Genomic DNA, 24,501 nt, shown 5'->3' with positions numbered 1-24,501 from the left:
TAGTTTACAAGTCTTTTTCATAAGAAAGATTGTTTTTACACAAGTTCATGCTTAATGTGTAGTAGTGTTCATCATTTAACCCCTTCTACACTTAAACATACTCTAGGTCATGTTACATGAACGTGACTTAGCCGGGTTAGATGACGATCCGAGCTACTACAATCATAGATCAACACTAAATAATCACAATAAAACAAGTCTTACAAGTTTTACACAACTCTATAGCTTTTATCCAACATGTTTATCATTTTTGTAAACTTTTTGTATGTCATCTTGTATGTTCATGATTTTTAACCAACAAAGTTCATTTTAACCACTTTAGAATAGATCAAGAAGGCGTTTAGAGTCACTTACTACTAGCTCAAGGCTAGGGAAGAAACTAGTCGGAAATCGGGTGGATAAAAGCAATGTAGCGAGGTCCTTCACAATCCGAGTGCACCGAGCTTCCTTATACGCAATCCTTAACCCTTGAAGATGCTTGGAATGACTTAATCAAAACTCGAAAATGGATGTGGGTGTGGGGTGGCTCTGGGCCGAAAGTGTCAAGAGAGGGAGAGAGTAGTGTGGTTTTGTTATGTGTTGGTTATGAATATGATGGATTATGCTTGATACTTATAGACAAAACTTTCCTTACTAACCAATGGGTTTAGTGTCTAGATGATATTAGACACATATGATTATAATAATCGTGCAAGGACAAGGGTGTCCCCCTAGGGGACGATTTCAGTTCGGGGGGGGGGGGGAGGGTTTATAGTTCAATTTCAACCAAATAGTTAGGATCTAGTTAGTTAATTAGAAGGTTAAACCATTTACTAGTATGTTATGCATTATAACGGGTGTTAGGGTATTCGGGGACCCTAACTAGCTCAGAAAAAGAAAAACAGTGTTGATGGCAATATTTTTATGTTCCGGGTAAAGTCCGGTTGTTCGGTTGGATAGGGATCCGTTAAAGTGCTTAACAAAGCTTTAAAGTGTCGTTACTACTATTTTTAGTGACACGATTTATTCCTGACACTTTGGAAAGTGTCTAGTAATATTTTTCTCATGTTTTGGCACTTTATTAGTTAGCTGGATGCTGAATTTTTATTTAAAGTGCTGAATTTTGTACTTAAAGTACATTTTAGGCACATCCGGTCACTATAACTATACCTAGTGACGCAGTTCTACAACCCTCATTTCCCTACACCCTCTACTAGTGTAGCAACCTACCTCGGGCTCATACAGGCCTTAGAGGCAGTGCCTGCCTGATGCTGGCTATATCAGCATGTTAAATGGGTTATCCGTTCATTGTGCTACTATGCTTTTGTCATCATGTTTGTCACTAGAGTTCTGTATGTAAATAATGGAGTGACAGCAAATAAAGTATGATGTAAGTAAGTACATGTATCAGTATTCAAGTAGCAGTTTATCAATAATGGCAAGCAAGCACAACAATTAAGCAATAATTAAATATTAATTTAAGTCGTACGGATACCTGATTTGGTGAGGGTTGTCACATTCTCCCCCCGTTAGAAAAATTTCGTCCCGAAATTTTAAGTTCTGCTTCTAGATGCAGGGTTCTTGGGAAATAAGTGGGGGTATTTCTCTTTCATTGGGTCCTTACGCTCCCAGGTGTATTCAGGACCATGCCTGGCGTTCCTACGAACCTTGACGAGCTTGACACTGCTTCGGCGGGTTTTGTTCACTTTCCAATCCGTAACCTCAACCGGTTCTTCAACAAAATGGAGCGTGTCGTCGACATGAATCTCGTCGGTGGGAATGACAACGGTATCTTGAGTTGGACTTTTCTTCAAATTTGATACATGAAATGTATCATGAACACCATTCAGTTCAGCAGGTAAGTCCAGCTTGTATGCTACTAACCCAATTCTTTCTAGAATCTTGAATGGACCAATATATCGCGGGTTCAACTTTCCACGCTTCCCGAAGCGTGCCACACCCTTCCAGGGTGATATACCTTTAACAATACCATCACGCCTACCTCAAACTCTAGAGGTTTCCTTCTTCGGTCTGCGTAACATTTCTGACGATCGCGGGCCGCCTTGATGCGATCCCGGATCTGTGCAATCTTATCTGTGGTTTCCTGTACCACATCAGGACCAACCAATTGTCTATCACCTGCATCAGACCAACAAAGCGGTGATCTGCACTTGTGGCCATATAAAGCTTCAAATGGCGCGGCACCAATACTGGTGTGGTAGCTGTTGTTGTATGAAAATTCGACCAATGGCAAATGCTTATCCCAGCTACCGCCCAAATCCATAACACATGCTCTCAGCATATCTTCCAAAGTCTGAATCGTCCGTTCGCTTTGTCCGTCGGTCTACGGGTGAAATGCAGTGCTCAGATTCAATTGCGAGCCAAAAGCTTCTTGGAAGGATTGCCAAATCCTTGATACGAACCTTCCGTCTCTATCAGAGATGATCGAGAGAGGTACTCCATGGCGCGTAACGATTTCTCTCATGTAAATTTCAGCCAACTTGCTCGTATTATCCTTCTCCCTGATAGGTAAGAAGTGCGCAGACTTCGTTAATCGGTCCACTATTACCCAAATAGTGTCATGACCTCTTGGCGTTCTAGGCAACTTTGTAATAAAATCCATTGAGATTTGTTCCCACTTCCACTTGGGAATCTCAGGTTGTTACAGAAGTCCTGAAGGCTTCTGGTATTCCGCTTTCACTTTAGCGCACGTTAAACATTTGCTCACGTAAACAGCAACATCGCCTTTCATCCTAGGCCACCAATAATAATCCTTAAGATCTTTGTACATCTTGTCTGCTCCTGGATGGATAGAGTACCGTGATTTGTGAGCCTCATCAAAAATAACTTTTCTCAAATCACCGAACAAAGGAACCCAAATCCTTTTCATGAAACATAACGTTCCTTCCTCGTTTGGCACCAATTGCTTCTCCATCCCACGGAGATATTCTTTTGCAAGGTTTCTTTCCTTAAGAGCTTCTTTTTGCGCGGCGCGAATGCGCAAGGAAAGATCGGTTTGGATAATCATCTCTAAAGCCCTAACCCTTATGGGCTTGATCCTTTCTTTTCGACTTAGGGCGTCGGCGACCACATTCGCCTTCCTTGGATGATACTTTATCTCGCATTCGTAATCGTTCAACAACTCAACCCAACGTCTTTGTCTCATATTCAACTCCTTCTGGTTGAATATGTGTTGTAGGCTCTTATGATCTGTGAAGACCGTACACTTTGTACCATATAGGTAGTGTCTCCAGATCTTTAATGCAAATATCACTGCGCCTAGCTCCAAATCATGCGTGGTATAATGTACCTTCAGCTGACGCGATGCGTAAGCTATAACTTTCTGGCGTTGCATCAACACGCAACCCAATCCTTGGCGCGAAGCGTCATAGTATACCACGAAATCGTCTGTACGTTCCGGTAGTGCTAAGATTGGCGCATTACAAAGCTTATCTTTCAATAGCTGGAACGCTTCTTCCTGTTTGATTCCCCAATCAAACTTCTTATCCTTGTGTGAGGAGCGTCAATGGTTGAGCGATCTTTGAAAAATCCTCAATGAACCTTCGAAAGTAGTCAGCCAAACCCAAGAATTGTCGAATCTCGGTTGGCGTCCTTGGCGTCTCCCAATTCTTGATCGCTTTGATCTTGGTGGGATCCACATGAATTCCATCTCCATTTACTACATGTCCAAGGAATTGGACTTCACGTAGCCAAAACTCGCACTTAGAGAATTTGGCATACAACTGTTCTTTCCTCAGCAGCTCCAAAATAGCTCTTAGATGCTGTTCGTGCTCAGCCTTTGTCTTTGAGTAAATCAAAATATCATCGATAAACACAATCACGAACTTATCTAAGTACGGTTTGTAACCTCTGTTCATTAGATCCATGAAAACTGCAGGCGCGTTTGTTAACCCAAACGGCATAACTAGGAATTCGTAGTGTCCATAACGAGTTCTGAAGGCTTTCTTCGGGATACTTTCCTCTTGTATCCTTAACTGATGGTATCCAGATCGCAAATCGATCTTTGAATTAAAGCTTGAACCTTGCAGTTGGTCGAATAAATCATCGATCCTTGGCAGAGGGTATCTATTCTTGATCGTCAGCTTATTCAACTCCCAGTAGTCGATGCACATTCGAAAACTACCGTCCTTCTTCTTGACAAACAGGACCGGAGCTCCCCAAGGTGAGAAGCTTGGTCTGATGAATCCCTTGTCTAACAACTCCTGAAGTTGTGTCGACAGTTCTTGCATCTCAGATGGGGCAAGTCGATAAGGTGCCTTAGCCACAGGCGCGGCGCCTGGAACTAAGTCGATGAGAAACTCTACTTGCCTCTGAGGTGGCAATCCAGGCAAGTCCTCTGGGAAGACTTCTGGATATTCCCTCACGATAGGGATGTCTTTGATTTTCGGCTCAGCAGCTTTCTTGTCCATGATGTGTGCTAGGAAGGCAGCACACCCCTTTTGCAAACACTTTCGTGCTTTCAAGCAGCTGATAATTCTCAAACGCGTATCACGCATCTCTCCATGAACCACAATCGTTTCACCATCTTCGGTCGGGATACGAACGACCTTTTCGTGACAAACAATATCTGCCTTGTTTCTTGATAACCAATCCATCCCTACTACCACGTCGAAGCTTCCCAACTGGACTGGTAGTAAATTCAAAGCAAACTCCCGCTCTCCCAACTCGATTACGCAACCTCTAACAACTTCATTGGCTTCTACCAACTTTCCATTAGCCAATTCGATTGGGTAGGGAATATCTAACTTACTAGCGGCTAACCCAAGCATATTCTTAAACTCTAACGATACGAAGCTATAATCGGCACCAGTATCAAATAAAACGGATGCATAGCGTTGGTTTACAGGGAACGTACCAGTAACGACATTGGGATCCTGGCGCGCTTCCCTCACTTCGATATTGAAAACTCTTCCACGGGCTTGGTTCAATTCTGGGCAGTTCCTCTTATAGTGCCCAATATCACCACAGTTAAAGCATCCTGGTCTTTGCCCGTTTCTTCCACCATTTCCAGCTTGATTGTTGTTCTGATTACGGTTTGCATTACCAGCCTGATTCTCATTGTTGCCTCGATTCCCATTTCCTCCACTGTTTCCTTGTGGGCGATTTCCATTTCCACCCCGGTTATTGTTTCTATTTCCAAATCCTCCTTGGCCTCCCCGGCCAACAGTAGCCCAACAAGAATCCTTCGAGTGGCCAGTTTTCCCACACGCTTCACATACTTTTAAACCACATCGGCCTGAATGGTGACGCTGGCAGGTGTTGCACTTGGGATGGGTACCCATATACCCTTTTCCTTTCCTGCCAGTACCAGCTGTATCTTGAGCTGGCGTGCTTGACTCTCCTTTCTTAACAACACCACTAGTGCCTTGCTTGAAGTTTGAGAACTTTCTTTTGTTACCCCCGGACGACTCGACATGAGTCTCCTTCTTCTTTGGCTCATCGTCAGAAAACTTGTTTAGGCGGATAGCCTCCTCAGTGAGAGCCACGCTCAGATCAATTGCCTCAGTGATTGTTGCCGGCTTTGAAGAAGTCACCATACTTATGATTTGAGGAGCTAAACCCCAAATGAAGCGCTCAATCCGCTTGAATTCTGGAGTGACCATATAAGGTACCACATGAGATAAGTCGTGAAACCTTTGAACATACTCTGCGATTTTCGGACCTTCCATCTTCAAATGCCAAAATTCAGTTTCCAACTTCTGAATTTCTGCACGAGAGCAATACTTCCGGCGCATGAGCTCTTTCAGCTCGTTCCATGACATTGCGTATGCAGCGGCTTCACCAAGTGTCTGCACTTGTAAATTCCACCAGGACAGGGCTCCGTCCAAGAATAGCCCGGAAATGTAGGTAACTTGCTGGTCTGGAGCGCACTTGCTCATGCGGAGAACTGAGTCCGTCTTCTCGGCCCAACAAACAAAAGCGACAGCACCTCTGGTGCCATCAAAGTTGAGAGGCTTGCAGTCTAGAAACTGCTTGTAGGTGCACCCTGCACATACGTTACAACATATGAATGGCATTAGCATCCTTGCTAGAGATATCCAATTGGATCATGGTATGTCTCAATGACTTAGTATTACCATGAGGCGGATTGTTGTTGCCAGTATTGCAAGAATTACTTCCACTAGTCCCTCCTTGAGAGGCGACGTACTGTGCGATAGCAGCAGCGATGACTTGCTGAAGCTCTGCCTCATTGGTAGGCATTGGCGTTTGACGTCTCGGCGGCATCTTCTAAACGATGTGTTCACGTGGGTCAGGCCATAGTAAAGCGTACGTATATAATGATAGTAATAGTACATAACATCTCATGTTATAAATAGACCAATCACATAACATCCCATGTTACAATTATATCAATCACACAACATCCCATGCTATAAATATATCAATCACACAACATCCCATGTCATAAAGCATAAATAATCAATCAAACATCATATATGATGAGAATACTGCGATTGCATTGCCATAAATCGAGACCACATGGTAAAGTGTACAAGTACATAACTTTTAACATACAACATCAACGACTAAGGGCTACATCATCCCAGACCAAAAATATATCAAATCAGTGTCAACACATCCATATACATAACAACAAAAGTCAGGATCAGAATGCAGTCTCCAAAAAAAAACTGTGCGGTCAGAGCAATCGCCGTCTTCTCACCAAAGTCCACCCGTGCTGTACTAAAGAACTCTACACTGATGGCGGTGGAGGAGGGGGAAAATGGGAATAGAACAAACGACGCAAATGGAGCTATTCCTCCTCCATGGCTCGCTGGGAACGCAACCAGGAAGCCATCTGCTGCTCCAGTTCCAAAAGGCGTGCAGCAGAGTCCGGTGACAACGGTCGAGGGGGCTGCGAAGTAGCAGGGTGGGTCTGGCCCTGACACTGGCACGGCGGTGGCTGGGCTCTCTCGAGCTCCTGTATACGCCGTGTGAGTGCCTCCTGCTGGACAACAAACGACATAAGAATGTCCTCAATAGAATACCCCATATGAAAAGGATGGTAGGGGTCGGATGGTGGCATAATAGGTGGTGACGTCCAAAGGAATGGCTCACTCGCTGGGGTAAAAGGTGGCACAGAAAATGGTGGAACAGGGGGAATAGCAGAAGAAATCTGTGGTATAACTGGGACAGATGTCGGCACATGTCCAAAGGGATGAGCCGAGGAACCCTCTCCAGGTCGGGCTGGAGGTGTGTACTGAGCGAATGAAAAAGGGAAATCCATGTGACGTGCATCGGTGGTATGTGGGGAAAAAGGTGGGAGCTCATCATCAGCGTCAATCCACCCATTCTGGGTGTGCGCATAACAGGGATCAATACGGGTCGCGAATAGCGCATGATCGGGCTCCAAAGGAACAGGATCAGGAAGAGGAGCGATAATGACAGGCTCAGCGGGTACATCAGCGATGAGAGGGGCATCAGCCTGATCAGCAGCAACAACATGATCACCCTCCAATAGTGGAGCATCAACAGGGTGATCATCAACGGGTAGATCAGCAATCACAGGGTCAACAATGGGTACGCCAGCATGAATAGGGTCATGCTCAAACACAGGGTCAGGAGCAGCTACTGGCTCGGGGGCCATGGCAGGCTCCGGGTCATCGAACTCCATCTCAAAATCTGCGTGGTCAGCAAACACAGGGTCAACAGGGTCAACTGGGTCAACCGGGTCCTCCATAGGCTGATCTAGGGGTATAAACTCAATCTCCTGGTCTGGGTCAAACCCAGGTGGAAAGACAGGGTCGGAATCCTCATCAAGATCGTGATCGAAGCCGTAGCTCGGGGCAGGGGCAGCAGATGATGCTCTATCGGGATCTGAGGCATGAGAATAGTGCTGCGCACCCTGAGTGTGCGACGATGCAGAGGCCACAGACTCGAAAGAGTCCGGGACGGGTGAATGAGTAGGTGACTCCTCAGTTGGAGCATCTGCGAGCAGCAAAAGACCACCGTCGGCTATAAGGGCCTCGCCCTCAATATCATCCTCCAGGGGCTCGTCATCAAACAAATCGACGTCGTCATCAGCGTCAGCGTCGAGGATCATATCAAGAACAGGATAAGCGGCAAGAGGTATAGGGGCAGGGATCTCCACGAGCGGCAAATCCCCGGAAAGAGGGCCATCAGCGGGCTCGTCGACAGCATCGGGTAGCGCGAAGGGCTGAAAATCATCCTCATCCGTGCTGGTAACATCTGAAGTGTGTACCTCATACTCTGATGATACTCGGTCGTCTGATACGATGGGCATAGGGCCCGTAGTGTCCGACTCACCAGTGCCTGATGAATCCATGGTGTCTGTATCATAAACACAAATATGCACAAATAATCAATCATACAATCAGATAAACACATTAGTCACCAATTAAGCAATCAAATAGTTCTCCTAGTCCCACTAGCCTCCCAGCCTCCCAGACTGATCTTCCTAGTCCCACTAGCCTCCCAGCCTCCCAGACTGCTCTTCCTAGTCCCACTAGCCAATTCTTCCAGCCTCTCAGACTGACTCCCTAGTCCCACTAGACAACTACCTCGGTCTCCCAGACCGAGCCTCGGCCTCCCAGACTGAGCCTCAGCCTCCCAGACTGAGCCTATAACTAATAAATAAAATGTGCTCAACATTTGTTTGTAAAAACGTTTTGGATCTGGACTTAAGTGGTATGCAGTGTAAAAATGTTTTCGTGAGAGCCCTAGTGATCATAGTCTAGACTAGAGAAGGATTCCTAGTTCGCTATGATCAGAGCTCTGATACCAAGCAGTCACACCCTGGCTTTGCGGAAGCGTGGTTAATTTGGTGTGACTTCTTAATACCATAGCTTAATCATAACAAAGCTATATGAAAGTAAAACCATGCAAGATCATCCATTGAGTTAAGTTTTAAAATATAAGTAACACAACATTGTCTTAAGGCGTTGACTCGTACAACGGAAACTACAACCTGATAACGTAAAAACATTGTTTGAAAGACACAAACACCAACATGAAATAAACGCAGTTTAAGGACTGTGACTCATCCAGGCAAAAGTCACATCCCCTAAACTTGGATGACCTCGAAACTCTTATGCAGCGGGAAAACGTAGCATACCGCGCCAGATCTTTAGTTCCCTGAAATACATGTAAGTTGGAAAAATCAACAATAATTGTTGAGCGTGTTCATGTATAAGTGAGTAATAAAACCTTTGTATGTATAAAATCCTAGTATGTAGCAAATAAGGAAAAAGAGATCACCAATGGTTTGCAAGGTCATTGATATGTGTGAAGTGCAAGTAGGAAGACTCAAACCTAGCGGATTTTGCGTTGGGCACAAAGTCACCCCAAGGTCCGTTATGCTGGGCCTGGGGCTGGGCTCGCTACACCCAGATAGATCTACCGCTACTGTCCCTCGGTCCTACAATGAGGATTAATGGCCTCAAGTTGCGCCTACCCACTCACATGATCTAAGTAGTAACCCTCCTTACGCTAACCATACCATGTAAAAAAGTATTCGTAAACATATTAACATGTATTTCACCCCAGCAGTTTAGAAAACTGAAAACAGTTAAGAGAAAAGGGGGACATGAACTCACAGTGGTGCGTCTCTATCAAGAAAATCTCATGATCAATCTGCAGTGCAACGACCTACACGTACTAATTTCTATTAGACGGACGGCCGTGCCTTAGCTTAAGGTTTAATGTCTTTGGGAAATAGTTAGACAACTATTTCGTAATTACACTTAGTAATTATTTGGTAAATATTTTCCTTCCCAAGGATGGGGGTTTTAATACATGTGCGTTTCTGTATCTTCGGAATATATTATTAAGTCTCACTTAATATATATTTTAATTCTAACTCAAAAATATAAATATTTTTCCCAAAAATATTATATTTTATTAATATAATTTTCCAAAATAATATCCTTGTCAAAATACACATTTATGAGTATTTCCTGAAAATACATAAGTTACGGATAAAGATCGGGTGGTAACAATTATACCGTTGTAACTTAATTATTTATGGTGAATGCGTTCAAATTATTTTGGAATCATTAACATTCGGTAACATTATTTTTACCCTAAAAATAATATTTGTATAGTTCACAAAGTAATCATAAAAATTTCGTAAGTGTTGTTATGAAATATATATACTATATTTATATTTTAGCAAGTTTTATTTTGTGAAAATCCCACCTCCGACCCTTAGAAATGTTGTAAATAAAATCGTGGCGAAATTTACATTTTTGAAAACAAGTTAAAAATATATTTATAACACTTGTGATGAAAATATTTACAAGTGTTAGGTTTTTGGAAAAATTTCGCCAGAGTTTCCCCTGTAACTGGAGGTGGCCACGCTTTCAAGCGTATCATTTTCTTTTATAATTTCAACAACAATTTTCTCAATCAACAATAAACAATATTCAACCATCAAACTAGTCAAAATAGATATAAATCGCAAAAATACATGAACTTGTGGTTTATCCAAAATATGTAGTATCTTTCCATTACTTTTAGTGGATCTTTGTATAAATCAATTCGGTTCCTTGAGAGTCTCGTTTTTAAAGAAAATATATTTCCACAACTTCTTGTCAAAATTTACAAAAATAGTTCTTTGTCAAAACTTTGTGTTACACAAGTGTCTACACACTTGTGTGTTTACAAAAATCACTCTTTATTTAGTAAAGATCCGGTTTAGAAAATATGATTTCACTTGACACTGGGTTCTTCGAAAATACTACTTGTAGATCCGCATATCTACTAGTTTACAAGTCTTTTTCATAAGAAAGATTGTTTTTACACAAGTTCATGCTTAATGTGTAGTAGTGTTCATTATTTAACCCCTTCTACACTTAAACATACTCTAGGTCATGTTACATGAACGTGACTTAGCTGGGTTAGATGACGATCCGAGCTACTACAATCATAGACAACACTAAATAATCACAATAAAACAAGTCTTACAAGTTTTACACAACTCTATAGCTTTTATCCAACATGTTTATCATTTTTGTAAACTTTTTGTATGTCATCTTGTATGTTCATGATTTTTAACCGACAAAGTTCATTTTAACTACTTTAGAATAGATCAAGAAGGCGTTTAGAGTCACTTACTACTAGCTCAAGGCTAGGGAAGAAACTAGTCGGAAATCAGGTGGATAAAAGCAATGTAGCGAGGTCCTTCACAATCCGAGTGCACCGAGCTTCCTTATACACAATCCTTAACCCTTGTAGATGCTTAGAATGACTTGATCAAAACTAGAAAATGGATGTGGGTGTGGGGTGGCTCTGGGCCGAAAGTGTCAAGAGAGGGAGAGAGTAGTGTGGTTTTGTTATGTGTTGGTTATGAATATGATGGATTATGCTTGATACTTATAGACAAAACTTTCCTTATTAACCAAAGGGTCTTGTGTCTAGATGATATTAGACACATATGATTAAAATAATCGTGCAAGGACAAGGGTGTCCCCCTAGGGGACGATTTTGGTTCAAGGGGGGGGGGGGGTTACAGTTCAATTTCAACCAAATAGTTAGGATCTAGTTAGTTAATTAGGAGGTTAAACCATTTACTAGTATGTTATGCATTATAGCGGGTGTTAGGGTATTCGGGGAGCCTAACTAGCTCAGAAAAAGAAAAACAGTGTTGATGGCAATATTTTTATGTTCCGGGTAAAGTCCGGTTGTTCGGTTGGATAGGGATCCGTTAAAGTGCTTAACAAAGCTTTAAAATGTCGTTACTACTATTTTTAGTGACACGATTTATTCCCGACACTTTGGAAAGTGTCTAGTAATATTTTTCTCATGTTTTGGCACTTTATTAGCTAGCTAGATGCTGAATTTTTATTTAAAGTGCTGAATTTTGTACTTAAAGTGTCACACCCCGACCACGTAAAACAAAAAAACGTGGCGGAAACGTCAGGGAGTGTTGTAATAGAATCATTGTTTCACAACCATGGAATAAATAATTTTGTTTTATTAAATAAATGTACTCATTGTTTAAATACAATCAAATAAGTACAACTATTATCTTTCAAGTTTTAAAGTCGCTAAGGCACGAGTCCATCCTAAGTGTAGCATATATCATCAATCATCATAGAGCAGTACCTGAAACATGTGTAAAAATAGGTACGTCAGCATAAAAATGCCTGTGAGATACATAGATTTTATTGATGTAGGATTCATGACTTATAAGTTTAAAGAAAAGGTTTTAATAAAAGTAGTCATGATCCTTGAAAAAGGTTTTCTTTCTTAAATCATACCAAAATTTATAAGAAATCAGATGATACAAAATAATAATACATAGGTAATTAAATAATTAAGTAAAATGAGTTTGTATAAAATGTATTGTTTGAAAAACAATATTTTGATAAAAAGATTTATAGTATTTATAAAAATATACTTCGGTTTTAAGAAAGTTGAATAAGTTATATATTAAAATATATTTTAGTTCCAAAACCATTAACCCAAGTGTACTAAATAACGCCACGGTATGTAATGCGATGAAAACACTTATATATAAGAAGTACCAGCGGCGTATCTACCATGTTTTCACCACATTACACCCGTCCCGTTATCTAAACACTAACCAAAAACCAATCATTAAGTAAATAGTATATTAACCATACTTTAGTTGGTAACATAAATAAATTTTCAGTAGTATATCAAAAGTATACTTTGGATTTATAAATAACATATTAAACTATGTTTCCCTTTGAAAATAACATATTAAAACTATGCTTTGGATTATGAAGATAACATATCAAACTATGTTTTAATGATTAACAAAATATATGTTGGTTTTTGTACAATATCCCATATGAGAGCATATCAAACTATACTTTTGGGAGTATAACTTAATATACAAAAATAATGTGATTTAAGAATTCATTCAGACCTAGTGTATCAAAATACACCTTTGAGACAATAGAAATACCACAAAGGCAATCCCTATTTGGATGGAGCAACAAACTGGTTTCAGACATTTCATGACAACAGGAATGGGGTGTCAAATCCTATAGCGCTATATCATACTACCAACTGGTCTGATGAACAAAAATAAGTACTATCCCAACAATTAATTTCATAATCTTTGAAAAATCAGTGTTTAAACCATAGATAGTCATTTAGTTTGTCAAAAGATAAGTACTAACATGTATAATCAATTATACTTTGAAATCATGAAAATAACAGATAGGTACACATGCTTCACCCCAAAACATTTAAAAACAGTAAAATAGGGGAACTATGTACTAACTTGAGAGTGCTTAGAAGTCCTAGGATAACCACCAAGCAAAGCTAGAGGAGCACGGAATCAAACGGTACCTAATATTGATAACTACATAAATAAACCGGACCTAAATCGGGAGATCGGATAATATGAGGTCTCGTAAACCAAATGAGTGTGGGAACTCATATGATATGGTTTAACAAGGCCTACATACAAAAATGAAACCTATCCTAAGTGCTTACGACCCATCACGACCCGTTTAGGTAGCTTACGCTACTTTAACGCGTCGTTTGCGTAAAACGCGTTCGGACCGCCTAACTAGTCTTATGACAAGTATTATATGCCTAAACATGTTTAATTATGTTGCATAATTAGTTAAATGACAAAAGTTTGGGTTAGATATGCTTAAATATCAATTATGCATAAAAAGGGTATTTTGGTAATTTACCTAAGGCATATAAACTGCCTATCATACAACTACTTAAACGAAGTGACCACAAGGTATAACCTCGGAAGGTTATTCCCTATACAACTATGGTTACTAAACATGTTTGGTCCCTAAAGAGCACGGGGTTCTTTTGTAATGTGCCTTCTCATGTCAAAAACCACATTTTGAGCATTATGCCGTTTGTTGAAGGGTCTTTGCCGGTGAAATACCTGGGAGTTCCTCTTATTTCTTCAGGTCTTCATTATAAAGATTGCAAGATTCTTGTTGAAAGACTGGATCAAAGGATTTCCAACTGGAAGAACAAGCTTCTATCCTTTGCAGGTAGACTTCAGCTTGTTAATTCGGTTCTCTCGTCTATGCATGTTTTCTGGTCCTCCGTTTTTATCCTCCCCAATCGGATTATTCTCGACTTGGAAGCCAAGATGCGTAATTTTTTCTGGTCTTCGGATGGTTTGTTTCATAAGGGGAAGGCTAAAGCCTCTTGGAAGTCTATCTGTGTTCCGAAATATGAGGGTGGTTTAGGCATTCGCAGGATTGGTGATGTTAATAAAGCGCTAATGATTTCTCATATTTGGAGCATTCTTGTTAAACGTGACTCACTTTGGGTGGATTGGGTCCACTCGTATAGGCTAAAAGGGCATAGCTTCTGGATGTGCAAGGCAGTAGCGACCACTTGTTGTAGTTGGCGGAAGTTATTACAGCTTAGGCCTCTAATCAGGAATTTTATTTGGTCTAAGTTGGGTAATGGAAGCAATACTTCGGCTTGGTTTGACTAGTGGAGCCATTTAGGTCCGCTCGGTAATTTTTTGACTCCCAGAACCATCTCAAATACGGGTTTTTCTATTAAATCTACAGTTCAGGAAATTCATGATAACGGATCTTGGACTTGGCCTGAGGCGTGGAGGGATTCTTATCCTGTCTTAATCCAGCTTGATAATCTTTAGCTGGAATTTAGCTGATCTGATAAGCTCTTGTGGAACGATGGCAATGATTTAGCTGACTACTCTTCATCTCGGGCATGGCATTCTATTAGAGAGTGTGTTGAGGAAGTAGATTGGACAAATCTAGTATGGTTCACTCAATGTATTCCCAAGCATGCATTTTTCATGTGGCTGGTCTTTCGTTGTAAGCTTCTAACTCAAGATATAATTCTGCAATGGGATTGGTCGAGAAGGAAAAACATGAATATGATGTGCTGTCTTATGTGTTATGAGGATAATGATTCTCATAATCATATGTTCTTTGAATGCAATTACTCCACTCAAGTTTGGATCAATGTGCGGGGTAAGGGGGTATGAATACTGTCTCGCCAGAATGGGAACCTATTGTAAGCTGGTTAGCGGCTCGTGCTTCTTCAAAATCAGCTATTAACTTCATCAGTCGGCTCATAGTTGCAGCTTCGATCTACTTTGTCTGGCAGGAACGAAATGCCAGAATATTCAAGAACCAGACGAGACCCCCAGACGTCCTGAGTGACTTAATCGTGCAGACAGTTCGATATAAGCTAATGGGAGTTAAGTTTAAGGAGAGCTCTAATGTTCGAAGATTGCTGGAATCTTGGGGGATATATTCAACACGGATGGAAGATGATGGAGGCTGATTAAGTTTCTCTTATTTTTTTCTCTAGATTATAGTCAAGTTGTCATTTTGTTTTGTTGTGGTTTAGTTTTGTGTTTTTGGAGTTTACTCTCGTGGGGGCTGTCCCATGAGAGAACTAGTGTGGGCATTTCCACGCTACTTGTTTTGTTTGGTTGTTGATATATAGAATCACCGGCGTAAAATCCCTTTACCCAAAAAAAAACATGTTTGGTCGGATCCTAATGATCGACCAAATGGGTCGGGTTCAAAAGTATAAGCGATTGTTTAGATCGCTTACTTTACGACCCTACATAACCACTAATCTAAAAAGTGACAAGCTAAACATGCTAGAACATGTTTAGTTAAGTTAGAAAACAGTTTTGGTATTAAAACAAACGGTTTTAATACCCTAGAGTAGTTTGGTTACAAAATACGCGAGAAAACGCATTTTGGCCGAAACTATGACTCGTCACTGAGCCTAGATAACGTGGTAATAGTAGGTATAGTCACTAGGGACTATAACCATCGTGATTACGCTCACGTTATGAAGTTCAAACGAACTTCGCATTGACCATAAACTGGTCAATGCAGAAAGTCAAACGCAGTTTGACTTTAATGATAAAAACGAATGAAAAACGCGAAAGAATACTTACAGAAGGTCCCCGCAAGATTTGAACCCGATTCTCTCTCAGGTAGGAAGCATATACTTCCACTTAGAGAGCTTGAATCAGATTCAAATGTGAGGAATGAATGAAAACATGGTGGGTATTTATAGGAAATCCAGAACCGTTAGGATCGTTCAACACAAAACAAGCTTCGATCTCATCCGTACACATGTGCCCATGGTTTTGTGAAACCATGGGAGCCCATAGTTTCATTAAAACCATGTGAAAATGAGGGGAACACCGGGAACAAGCTGGAATTTAGATTTTTCATTTTTGTCCCTTCCTAAGATAACTATGGCAGAATGTCAATTTTGGTCCCTGAACTTCAGAAACATGCGTTTCGGCTCATTTTTGACACGTTTAAGCCCCGTTAACCTCATTTCAAGGCTCTAAAATGAAGTTAAAGTATAAGGAACTCAAAACATGTTCAAAAATATGTCAGATGTCGGTTCGTTTGGTCGTACGGTTGCGTTGTTCGGTTAATTACGACGGAAGTCGTAACGAACGCAAAAACGATCCAAATCAAGCGACGAATGGAATTTTCTTATGCCAAACACTAAAATAAAATATTTTAATACTTACATAAATTTTTGGATGTCCGGATATATTCAGAACGTAAGATATGCGTGAAAATGCAAACTTATGCACTTTTTGATGCTTTTAGTCCCTGAATGACCAAAAGTTTATTTTTGCGCACCAAACACCTCAAAGCCTATTTCTAAGCTATGTAAAGGATATTTAGGGCAAATTTAACTTATGATCAAGTTCCGGAAGGTTCGTTGCTATACGAATCGGTATAGTTTCGCAGTTTGACACAATTAGTCCCTGCGATCGAACAAACTTGATTTCAACACACCAAACCATCCAAAACTTATTTCTAAGTTATATGGAGGTTATTTAAGGTATGTTAAGCCTATTTCACTATTACGGAGTGTTGGTTGCATTAAACTGGTTATATTTACGCACCAGTGCGCGTATAACCTTCCAGAAAGCGATTTAGAGCTTGAAATCGGACAAGAATTGATATGTGCAAATGATGCACATATTTTTACAAACCCTAAGTATGAAATACAATATTTCATGGGTTTGGTATTTGTTTGATGATTGAAGTGACACAGGTGTCACAATCTCCCCTACTTTAGGAAATTTCGTCCCGAAATTTATTTAGAGGAAACTTGTGAAGACAGCTGTGACGGTTTCGCTTTCAAATAAATCCATTGAACCCTAAGTAAAACTCTGGGCCATCTTAGGATTCTTAGTGAAATTGTCAACCCTCATAGTGAAGTCTTTGTAGTAACAAAACATGGAGTTTCAAACTATGGACAGGAGAACGTTTCTTACGAAGAATTATCATAGAAACTTGTGTGTGCTTGAAATCAAAATTGGGGGGTGTAAGATAAAATGACATCGGTCAAAGTACAAGACTTTTCCCATATCATTACTCTTGTCACTATAGGTCTTAACACATGATAAAACTTTCCAGTGGTTTCTGTGCACTAAATTCCATAATTATGTAGGCCTCCATAATTACGTAATTCCTTGCACAGTCCGCACAATTCATTTCATAATGCGTAGGGGAAGAATCAATTGAATAAACATGAAGCGATTTGACTAGACCACCAAAGGATCTTTTTAACTAGATCAATGAACGATCTTTTTAACTAGATCAACACATGATCTCCTTAACTAGACCGTCATACGATCTCCTTAAATAGACCACTTAAGGGATCTTTTCAATTATATCATCACATGATATTCCTAACCAGATTTTCAAATCAATCTGTTTAACTAGACCACTCAAGGGTCCAATTATAGAATAGTACTTTAAAACCCAAGGGACTTTACTACAACGTAGAAGTCCATTAAGGATTTAAGATAGTACTTTTGGATATCCTACTATGAATCCCTCATATAAGATGTAGAAGATTTATGAGGATTTGGATGGATCACACAAAACATATAAGAAAACACATAAGCACATAAGCACATAATTGATTAACTTGATTATTAATTTGTTATATTTGGGCACGGATATTTAAAGCACACCAGGAATCCAATTCGTGGATTTCGTTTGGCACTTTAAAAATAAGAATCTAACTATGGAGATAGAAAGATCTTAATAGGAATCCGGATTTATCCTTATTGAATCGTAATATACGTATTAAGGCATACGAATAATTCAATTTAGGTCTCCGATTTGATTGATAATCATCCATAAGGATCTAATAATGAGGATAAAAAGATCCTATATGGATTTTGGATTTTTGTGTAACGAGAGGTGTTTCGACACCTTGCACTAGGCGTGCTTAAGTCGATATACAAGGTAGAAAGTTCATGAGGTTGAGGTGCTAGATATGCCAGGCGACATATGAAGCAGATTTTGAAGGTTGAGTAGCAGCAGGATTTGTAACAGCTTTGCTTTGGATTGCAAAGCGGCACATGTTAACCAAATATCCCCACCGTCCACTGTGGGCACATTTGAAACAAGGTATTTGATTCGGATGATGACGGTGGCATTGATTGTTCTAAGGAGTGGTTTGTGACACCTGTGTCACTTCAACCATCAAGCAAATTGTGACACCTGTGTCACCGCGACCATCAAACAAATACCAAGCCGATGAAATATTGTATTTCATACTTGGGATCTTGTATAAATATGTGTATGTTTTGCACATATCAATTATTGTTCAATTTCAAACTCTACATTGCTTTCTAGAGCATTATACGCAAACTGGTGCGTAAACGTACTCAGTTTAATGCGAAAAATACTCCGGAACATCAACATATACTCAACATACCTTAAATAACCTTTACATAACTTAGAAATAAGTTTTGAAGGCTTGGGTATAGCAAAAACAAGTTAATTCGCTTACAGGGACTAAACTTGACAAACTGCGAAAGTATGCCAATTTGAACTGTAACGAACATTCCGGAACATGTTCATAAGTTAAACATACCCTAAATATCCTCTACATAGCTTAGAAATAGGCTTTGAGGTGTTTGGTATGCTAAAACAAACTTTTGGATCATTCAGGGACTAAAAGTGTCAAAAAGTGCACAAGTTTGCACTTTCGCGCATAACTTACGTTCTGAATACATCCGGACATCCAAAAATTTATGTAAGCATCCTTATATTATGCCTTAGTGTTGGGCATGAGAAAAATCCATTCGTCGCGTCATTTGGATCGTCTTTCGCGCTTATGCGCATTCCGTCGTAATTAAGCGAACATCGCAATCGTACGGCCAAACGAACCGACATCCGGAATATTTTTGAGCATATTCCATGTCCCCTACACTTTAACTTCATCTTAGAGCCTTGAAATGAGGTTAACGGGGCTTAAATGTGCCAAAAATGGGCCAAAATACGTGTTTCTGAAGTGCAGGGACCAAAATTGTAAATTCTGATCTGGGAACCTTAGGCGGGGCGCGTAAGGATTTACCAAATCCTTACGCGGGGCGCGTGAGACTGTCAGACAGAAAAATCTTTGCATTTAATGCAGTTTGGCCTTTCGTTCGATCAAGGGGCAATGCCCTTTCACCCAATCAGGAGCCAAGGGCCAAGTTCTGACTTACCACAAGAATTTGACAAGTGTACGCTCGAGATCGTGGCACGATATTCGATAAACGATCCTAACGGTTCCACTTTTCCTATAAATACCCCCCCCCCCCTTTGTTCCAAAAACCCACAAAATTTGATCTTAAGGCTCTAAGTTGGAACCATTGTTCCATACCTGAGCTATTTGATCTAGATTAGCACTCGGGGACCTTCCGTAAGTCTTCTTTCGCTCTTTTATCGCTTTTCGAGTCCGAAAGTCAACATTTTGTTGACTTTCTGCATTGACCAGCTTATGGTCGATGCAAAGTTCATGGAACTTCATAACGTGAGCGTGATCACGATGGTTATAGTCCGTAGTGACTATACCTACTGATCACCACGTTAACTAGGCTCAGTGACGGGTCGTAGTTTCGGCCAAAATGTGCATTCTTGCATATTTTGTAACCAAACTACTCATGAGCATCAAAGCCGTTTGTTTTGATGTCAAACCTGTTTTCTAAACTTAGTTAAGCATGTTCTAACATGCTTAGCTCGTCACTTTTAGTTTAGTGCTTATACAGGGTCGTAAGGTAAGCGATCTAAACCATCGCTTATACTTTCGAACCTGACCCATTTGGTCGATCTTTAGGATCCGACCAAACACATTAGGTGACCATAGCTATAACCTTCCGAGGTTATACCTTGTGGTCACGATGTTAGGCGTTCCGAACGCGTTCTACGCGAACGACGCGTTAGGGTAGCATAAGCTACCTAAACGGGTCGTAATGGGTCGCAAGCACTTAGGTTAGGTTTCATTTTAGAATGTAGGCTCTGTTAAACCATATTACACGTGTCTCCATACTCGTTTGGTTTACGAACCCGCATACTATCCGATCCATCCGATTTGGTCCGGTATATTAACATAGCTACCTACTAGGTGCCGTTTGATATCCCGTGATCTTTTGCATTACCTGGTTATTATACAAGGAATTCAAAGCAACCTCAGGTGAGTACATCGAACCCCATCTTTTACATGTTTTCGAGGAGTCAATGTGAGTACATTGAACCCCTCTTTTACTGTTTTCCAAACTGTTTTGGGGTGAAACACATGTGCCTATCTGTTACTTTCATGCTTTCCGGTTTTCACATCATATACTTGCTATGTTCGATAGTACATATATAGTACATGATTTCATTGTATTTATGCTATGTATGCCCATTGTGTGCGTACTTAGTACATTGCTTTACATCACATTTCATGCTACGTACGCCCATTGTGTGCATACGCAGTACATGGTTTCACATTGCATTTCTGTTGCATATGCTCATCCAGCATATGAACACATTATACTACATTTTGAACCGTTGTACTCTGCAATACATTTCATGCTACGTACGCCCATGTGTTTTCAGGAGATGACGCATAGGACTTATCAAGACATACTTAGGCAGACCTGTGCCTTAGTGACTTAAAACAAAGACAAGAACTAGTTAATTTAAGTTTATGTACTCTTTGGTTCTTGTTTAAACAATGTAAACCTTCATGTTTGATTAATAAAACGAAACTTCGTTTACCATGGATTTGAAACAATTGATTCTGTTACAACACTCCCCGACGTTTCCGCCACGTTTTATATGTTCTACGTGGTCGGGGTGTGATAGAAAAGATGGTATCAGAGCCAATGGTTATAGGGAATTAGGTTATTAGTAATGCTTTGACCTAGTCTATAACCTTCCTAGGAACCTAACGCGAGTTTACTTGTGTTTAGTCACAAAACAATACCGTCACCTACCCTTAGGCGACGACCACAACAAGAACATAAATTTCAAAACCACCTTGAAAGCTAATCATCTGTTCTAGGATGATTGATTACTAGGTTTTGAACCCTCTATTGTAAGGTTTTGAACTCTTTGTTATAAGGTTTTGAACCCCTTTGAATTTTCAAAACTCCCGTCAAAGTTTTGGGTCCTAAATAGTGTGAACACGTGCGAACTGGAAGGGTGAATGCCTGTACCCTGGGTTTTCTGTCTAAGGTTAGAGTGTTCGTACAAATCCGCATAATCGGACCAGTCACTCTTACCTGGGAACTCTTGGGGTGAGTGTCCACTTATAGGCGAGCATGTCTTCGCGATACACTATGAGGATCTATTTGCTTTGATTCAGCCCTGGTGTTGTTTGTTTGCTTCATGATTCAAACAAGTGACCATCAACCGTGATTATGGTCAGTGATTGTAACATCCTATTCTTACCCAATACCATTTTATTTGTTTCCTTTCATGTTTTCCTCTTTTAGAATGCCTCCTCGACGCGAACACCAGATAGCAACTGCCGAGCTGGCAGAAATTATTGCGCAGCAGATGGCTGCTCAATTCCCAAATCTCTTTGCTCAATGGAACCAAGCTAACAACAACAACAATGGTACATGCAATTTCAAGAACTTTAACTCGGCTAAACCACTCAAGTTTAGTGGTTCTGAGGGAGCAACTAGGCTTCTCCAATGGTTCGAGAGCATCGAGAATACCTTTCGCCACGTGCAGTGTCCGGAAAATCGCAAGGTCGAGTTTTCTTCGAGTGTGTTTCAGAAGAGGGCTCTTACATGGTGGAACGGGGTAATGAGAGACCGTGGTGCAGATGTTGCCCTAGCACAAACATGGGCTGAACTGAGAGCACTTATGATGAGAGAGTTTTGTCCTCGTCATGAACAACGAGCGTTGGAGAAGGAGTTTGATGATTTGAAACAAGATAGTGGCGAACACAGGGCATATACTGATAGGTTTGACGAGTTGAGTCTACTTTGCCCGACTATGGTCGCCCCACTCGACAAGGCTATCGAAAGGTACATCGACGGCCTGCCTGACTCGGTACAAGACATTGTCAATGGTAGCAACCCTACCACACTCCGTCAGGCCATTGAGCTATCTGCAACCTTGACTGAATCGCAGATCAGAAAGCATAAACTTTTTCGAAAAGGTGACAAGAAATCGGCCGGGGAATCGAACCCAATCGAGGAATCAAAGACCATGGATGAACAGACTGAATCTCCTAAGAAGTCAAGGAAGCGAAAGGCTTCTCAGAACTTCGCCGTGGTCGCTCACAATGGTCAAGCCGTCCCCAACCAACCAGCTCAACCCCCTGCTAGAAAACCATACAATGGAACTGCACCCTTATGCAACCAATGTAGCCTCCATCATCACGCCAATGTACAGTGCCGCAAATGCCAAACTTGTGGACTCATAGGCCATACAACAAGAATCTGCCCAGCTGCAGCTGCACCAAACCAAGCTGGCAACAATCCCGCTCAAGGTCGTTTCCTACCAGGTTCTTGTTTCAACTGTGGCGAGATGGGTCATTTCCGAAGAAATTGCCCAAAGCTTGCTAATGCAAATCCAGCACAAGGATGATCACCCGACTGACTAGAAGACAACATCGTTTAGAAATAATCATGTCTTATGTATTAAGTTTCTTTTGTTGTCAAGATCCAAGGAACCGTTGATATCGTTGTTTATAAATAAATCTTTCATTTACATTGCAATGTATTTCGATGGTTGCATGTATAAACGACATATCCCTTGCAATACCGACAATCAAGGAACCGTATTCCTTGAAGAACAAACTACCCCCAAAATTCTCCCATTCTATAATCGCTTGCGTCTTCCACGGAATTCCTAAGTACCCGTTTATTCTAAGGAAACGAAGTACAAGGCGCAGGTTACAACACAAGACGAATACCCAAGGTACCACTATAAATCCTTAATAGGGTACCTAAGGACTTCCCGTAAGTCTTTAATTGTTGTATACCTTAATTCGAATGTGGTGATTCCTTGTAATCAAAAATCGAATTTTGGGAGATCTTTCTATCTTCTCAGATAGATTCCAGTGAACATTAAGATCCGTCGACAGGTTTCCATATCCGTATTCAATCGATAACAAGTTAATAACAAATTATGATCAAATTAAACAATTATGTGACTATGTGCTTATGTGTTTCCTTATGTATTGTTGTGTGATCCAAATTATGTTATCCAAATCTTCGTAGAATCTTACATATCCGTGTACAAGAGATTCATAGTAGGATGCCCAAAGGTATTACTTAAAATCCTCAATGGACTTCTATGTTATAGTTAAGTCCCTCGGATTATAAAGTACTACTTCATAATTAGACCCCTTGAGTGGTCTAGCTAAACAGATTCATCCAAAAATCTGGTTAGGGATATCATGTGATGATATAGCTGAAAGGACTCCTTGGTGGCCTAACCAAGAGGATCCCCTGTCGATCTAATTAAAAGGAACCGATGGAAGTCTAGTCACCCTCGTCACAAGTTTGATATCCTTCCCCAAAACATTACAAAACAAACTGTGCAGACTGTGCAAGGGATTACGTAATTATGGATGCATACATAATTATGGAATTTAGTTCACAGAAATCACAGCAAGTTCTGTCATGTGTCTAGAGTTAACCCTGTTCATTTCCAATTCTGATGAAGCATCCGTTGAGGAAAAATGAACTAGCTATTCATTTTTCACTTCTGAAGAATATCCGTTGAGGAAATGAATATCCGTTTATCCTTCATTTCCAAATCTGAAGAATACCCGTCGAGGAAAATGACTCCGTTTGTTCATTTTCGTTCTGAACATTTATCCGTTGAGGAAATGAATATCCGTTTATCCTTCATTTCCAAATCTGAAGAATACCCGTTGAAGATGACCCCGTTTGTTCATTTTCGTTTCTGAAGATTATCCGTTGAGGAAATGAATATCCGTTGTGTAATCCTTCATTTCCAACTCTGAGGAAGCAACCGTTGAAGATGACTCCGTTAGCTCATTTTCGTTTCTGAAGATTATCCGTTGAGGAAATGAATATCCGTTGTGTAATACTTCATTTCCAACTCTGAGGAAGCAACCGTTGAAGATGACCCCGTTTGTTCATTTTCGTTTCTGAAGATTATCCGTTGAGGAAATGAATATCCGTTGTGTAATACTTCATTTCCAACTCTGAGGAAGCAACCGTTGAAGATGACCCCGTTTGTTCATTTTCGTTTCTGAAGATTATCCGTTGAGGAAATGAATATCCGTTGTGTAATACTT

The sequence above is a fragment of the Helianthus annuus genome, chromosome 12, assembly GCF_002127325.2.
Source record: "Helianthus annuus cultivar XRQ/B chromosome 12, HanXRQr2.0-SUNRISE, whole genome shotgun sequence".
Classification (NCBI taxonomy): Eukaryota; Viridiplantae; Streptophyta; class Magnoliopsida; order Asterales; family Asteraceae; genus Helianthus; species Helianthus annuus.
Note: the sequence above shows the minus strand (reverse complement) of the source record.